The sequence below is a fragment of the Hypomesus transpacificus genome, chromosome 14 (assembly GCF_021917145.1).
Source record: "Hypomesus transpacificus isolate Combined female chromosome 14, fHypTra1, whole genome shotgun sequence".
Taxonomy (NCBI): domain Eukaryota; kingdom Metazoa; phylum Chordata; class Actinopteri; order Osmeriformes; family Osmeridae; genus Hypomesus; species Hypomesus transpacificus.
Window position 1 is genome coordinate 1,736,159 of NC_061073.1, and position 6,047 is coordinate 1,742,205.

The following is a 6,047-nucleotide window of genomic DNA, read 5'->3' on the forward strand; positions in this document are numbered from 1 at the left end:
TTTAATAATTGTTGTTGTTGTTACCCATTGAAGCTTTAATTATGATTAGTTATCTATCCTATGCCTTTCTTACCACAAGAATATTACCACAATATTCAGAAAGACGCATTTGCGACAAGAATTATTCAATGATTTTAATACCGATAATGTGCTAAAAGACAGATACATTGTTTTGTTTTTTTCTTGTTTTGCAGGAAACTCCTCTGTTCCAGAGGCCTTGGCAAGTTAATACAAATACCTCATCTCTTTAGTGCGGAAAAAAATTGAACATCAAACACATTCCCTAGCTAGCTTCCTGAGTCTGGTAAACAGTGCTGGACTGGGCATGAGTCGCTAGCTCAATTTGTTCCCACACCTGCCTGCCATGTTTACCTAGGAGCTACTGTGCCATCCAGTACTTGGGTCACTTGGGTTTAAATGTTCAATTTGGTGTTACAAATGACAGTGAGCTCATGTGGTATGCTCAGATATGCATGCTATATTGCAGAGAACACAGACCTGACTGATTTCCACAGTCCTATTTTTACTTTGGCATTTTTTGGGCAATAACTTTGGCAATAAACGTGATTTTTGACCAGGTTGGACACATTTGGAATGAATTGAAAGTGAAGTTCATTGTGATAAATAAAGGAAGCCGTTAGAAAGAAACATTGTCATTTAAACCTTTAGGAGTGTGTCCCAACTTTTTTTTTTTTTTGTATTCAAGGGTTGGGGAGAGGTAAGTAAAAGGGCAAAGGTGTGGCTAGGTAAGAAACACCCCATGAAATGAGCAGGAAAGGGGGCAGGGTTTGTCTCATTCATCCACCCCATAGGCAATTTATTTTTGGTTGAAAAGAAACAGAATCCATCAGGGAAGTTTGAACTCTGCAGGACGATGAGATGAGTGAGGAGCCACATATGCCTGGAGGGCATCGGCTCAAAATAGGCCTGTCTAGTATTGCCGGACACAGTGCAGAAACCCTAATAGAAATGTCCACTTTCTACCCTTGTCCTAAATTTTACACAGAACCCCCCTGCTGCCCCCCCGCCCAACCCCACCCAACCCCACCACACACACAGAGCCCATTCATAAACGTCATGCCCTATTCTCTAAATGGGTGACACCCACCAGTTTTGAGGCCTATCTGATGGCCCAGTTAAAAAAGCATCTCACTGTACTCCCTTGTTATGTAGGGCAGCAACGGAAAGAGCTCAGCTCTCTCTCTACCCCTCCCACTGAGACAGAAAACTGAAAACACACACGTACACATTCACCACAAACCTACACTGGGACAGCTATTAAGACATCATCGTGGCATGCTACCACTTAAATTGAGAGAGTATTTGTCTGTGTCTAGGTTCAGATTTGCATCGCGAACCATTCCTCCCATCGTCACTAATTCTCCCCAAAATGTTATGAAGGGGTTGACGAGAAGAAAGACAACACCAGGCCAAGCCAGGAACCCAATACTTCCTGCTTTTTAGTCCCCGGAACTCAATTCGGTTCCTGGTTCCTGGAATAGAAATACAGTGAGTTCCAGGGTATGGTTTCTAGTTTCTGGGTACAGTTCTTGTAATGGAAACGCGGATATTTAACTTATTAGTTGAAGTTACACATAGCCTTCTGTTGTGCAGTAGTCAAATAGACTACTCTATGTATTCATTACTTAATTGGTCTGATGAACCAATATTGAAAACTGTGTCACAAATAATTTGGTCGCATCCAAAATGTTTCAGCACCGCAGAACTGCGTTGTTGCATTTCTAACATTGTGCATTATTTGTTTTTGTTGCCATTATGTAACACCAAAACAAATGACTAGCATCCATCTGGGGTGGAGGTCAGGGGTGAATTAGGGGCAAAAGGTTAAGAAAATTACTACTCAACATTAGCTAAAGATGGCTATGGTTCACTGTTTAAAATTCCATCTCTCCCGCTACTACACCCTTTACAAATTTATACAAATTCAAGTAGACTGAGCCTGGACCCAACCTTGTTTACATGTCACTTACTGTGTATAGGTAGATCTGATCTTTGATGCTGAAATCAGTAGGAGGGTTATGAAACATGCCTGGCGCTAATTGATAAGCGATAGAAAGGATCCTCTGTGGTTATGTAAGCTGTTAGTCATCATCATGGCATGATTCATTCTCTCTACCCCCCACCATCAGTCTGACTTAAAAACACTTCTGTTAGCAAATGTGCTTCTTTGAGAGATGGAGATGTGGGCTTATTTGACCCAGTGGGTGGAAAGTAAGATTCTGGGTCATAAGACATGAGTAAAACCTTCATTTCAGCAAGTGCTCATCAACAGTTCGTCACAAGCATATTGATTTAGTTGACGTCTCTTTTTCATAAACCACAGTAAACAAACATTATTTAGTATTGTGCAGCTTTTCTGTTATTCATTAAGCAGTTATGCATTCAATTTGACTTTTGACATGAACATGAAGGGGTGAAGTCTAGCGGTCTCAGTGTTCAGTTAACATTAAAGTAGGCATTTGTAAGCAGCAGTGACTATATCATTCTTATGGAAATCCCCTTTGACAAGCTACAAACTGTCATCAGAGTTGACTTACATATACATTTATGCATTTAGCAGACTCTTTTATCCAAAGCGACTTCCAAGAGAGAGCTTTACAAAAGTGCATAGGTTACTGATCATAACAACGAGATAGCCCCAAACATTGCGGGTAGCCAAAACATGAAGCATACATTGTGAAAAACCAAACCAAATATGCCCCACTTGCTGGGAACTAACTCACTTTATCTGCAGTTAATAAAAGAGATATGCCTTTGTTGTTGTGTTTGTCTATAACGTTGAGCTTAAAACTATTATAAAACCGCTCTTTGATGTATAAATCATGCAACATTTCTATATAGGTGTGGAAATAGTGTGAATACAGTAGGGTGCTGCATACTGTATGCAAAAATTCATTGCGCTGTGTCAACATTAATACCTCACTGAAAGCTGTGCATCCATGATGTGTGTTGATGTGTGTGCAAAAGAAGGAGTTCAAATGGATGCGGTGCACTGCATCACTGCTGCTGCCTGCAAAGACACTCCAGCCCTGCTCCCTTTCCGCAGTCTGCTCTGCCAGCAACCCATCACCAAGCTGTGACATCACCAAACCCCGGCACACACTCCAGAACACACACCATCGTTATCCTTCACTGTGGGGTGACCACAGTGGCTGGCTGTGTAATGATGGATGATATAAGGGTATTGGATCCTGAGTATTCCTCGCCTTCCTCTCCTTGGCTCATGTGACAGGGTGATCTGGCCTGCTTGCGGGCTAACAGGGGATCTGATTGAAGAGAAAATCATGAATGAATCAGCAGCCATTCTTCATTCTCTCTCTCTCTCTCTCTCTCTCTCTCTCTCTCTCTCTCTCTCTCTCTCTCACACTTTCTCTCTCTCTCTCTCTCTCTCTCTCTCTCTCTTTCTCTCTCTCTCACACTTTATCTCTGTCTCCACTCTCTCTTCCCTGTCCCTTCTGCTCTCTCTCTCCATCTCTCCCTCTCTCCCTCTCTCTCTCTCTCTCTGCTCATGTTCACTCGCTTACACAGCACTCTCTCTTTCCTCCTCTCTGTTCCGCATGGAGTGAGGCTGTGCTGTTGCCGTGCAGATTACGGGCTGTAATCCTTGCGCTGCGTGTGTATGATATATGTGTGTGCAATAAAGAAAGAAACAGACTTGTTTTTATCTCATTTTAACGACAGTGACCTCCATCATTATGGGGAAAGAGAGAGAGAGACAGAGACAGCTGTACCACCGCTGGGGGGAGGGTTCTTACCATATGTCCACTCAAGAAAAACAAAAACTGAGAAAGGAACTGTGGAAATGTGCAAGAGAGATTGACAGGGAAGACAGAACCCCAAAGAGAGAGAGACAGAGACAGAGAGTGGGAGGGGATATAAGTCTTCAGAGGAAATGTGCTCATGTGTTCATCCATCCTACATGGAGGGGAAAAAAAAGACAAGCAGATTGAAAGCCTGGAGAGGAGAAGGGAGGAAGAAGAGAAGGGAGGAAGAGGAGAAAGGAGGAAGAAGAGCGACACCCTGCGTGATGTTTGAGCTCTCTGAGGAAAGCAGAGAGAAGCAGCCTGCATTCAGGGCGATGGCTGCGAGGAAGGATGGAGGAGAACAGTGGAAGATAGGAGTCTTGTGTGTCTGCAAAACGTGAATGAATGGGCTCATGTGTCTATTCATAAAAGAGAGGAAGGGATGAGGAAGAGACAGTGTGTGCTGGAGTGTTATCATTCCTATATCCCTTTCAAAATAGTGGAGTGAAAGAGTTAGCCAGTGTTAGGTTAGCTGTATGCTGTGATGTAAGTGTGCTTGCATACATGGTTCATTTCATACCCACTGCAGTGTTATGAAAAGACTGAGATTGGGATTGTGAGTAAAGACTGGAGGAAGTACAGAAAAATATTTATTTTTCTACAGAAAAAAATATGAAATATGAAAAAACAAACAACATTAGAGCAAAACTGTTGTTCTGTTTAAGTAAGGTATTTAATTGCTACAGTGACTTCAATGAAGCTCAAGGGCTGTCTTTGTTTCTATGTCACATACACAATGTTTTGAGTGGCCACAGTGTGTGTGTGTGTGTGTGTGAGTGAGTGAGTGAGTGAGTGAGTGAGTGAGAGAGAGAGAGAGAATGCACACTGGGGTATTGATTGGCCATTTTAATCTGACCTGATTTGTGTGAGCAGACATGGAAGCACTGCCCACCCCAGAAATTGAAATACTGCAAGGAAAAGCATACAGGAACACATACAACCCCCACGCCACCGTAGAGTATGCCTGTTCAAAAGGACAACCGGTTCCATTATCTGCCCATTCTCAAATTGGTAATATGATTAGATGTATATTTACTCTGTCTCTAGACAGAATGTCCTTGGGGTTTTGCCACCTGACCCACTTCCTGTGCAAGTGGAAACTGAGAAACACACACTGCTGCCCAGCGTCTGTTAACTGGCAGGCGCTTAATGCCAGACCATTTCTTGCAAGCTTACGTGACTCTACGTTAATTGTGGGCTACTCTTGTCTGATATGTTCACATTAAGTACTAAAGTATCTTTGTCTGGCTGTCCATGAGGGGTTGGACTTTTGAATAGTTTACTCTATGTATGGCTGTTGTTTACTTAACAGTATGTATGTTTTTTTATTTATAAAATTGTATGTAGGCATCCTTTACTTGCCCGAGTAACTGTTTGTTTTATTATTTATGTCTTCTTTGATATATTAATTCAATATTTTATGTGTTTTATTTATTTATTTTGGAAAGTATCACAAAGTACATTATGACAGTGTACAATTACAAGTACTTGGGCAGATTCCCTGCAGCAAGGTACAGTATGTGACTGATGTCAGCAAACACCTTGATTCTCTGAGAGCAAGGCCAGGAGGGAAGGTTTCAGGTCGAGAACAATTATGGACAAAACTCACACATTGCCACCAGGTTGTTTGGAGGAGACCTTGAACTTTCCCCATTGAGGAAGGACAGAAAAGTATTTACAGAATTTCTAACTGTTTTTATGTTCAGGACTCACTCTGAAAGAACACAAGTTGAATCTAGAGTTATCCTTGTAGTTGGTTTGATCATTCTCATTTGTATTTTGGGAAAACTAAAACCCATAGCATTTCACTAGTTCTGCTATTTAGTTCAAATCTTAACTCACTTAATCACTTAACTAATGCATTAACTGTTGGATTAAAGGACTGCGCTTGTTTTTCTGGAAAATTACTATGAAGAATATCATTAACGCCCATACTGAAAAGTATACATCAACTACCATGTAACTGGAGGCAGGTGGGTAAACGGTGAGGGCTGGTAATCGGAAGGTTGCTGGATCGATTCCCCGCAGTGGCCAAAAATGACGTTGTGTCCTTGGGCAAGGCCCTTCACCCTACTTGCCTCGGGGGGAATGTCCCTGTACTTACTGTAAGTCGCTCTGGATGAGAGCGTCTGCTAAATGACAAAATGTAAATGTAACTACATAGCATATATAACCAACATTTCTATCTTAACAACATTGTAAGTAAATCGGAATTGCTGTGTA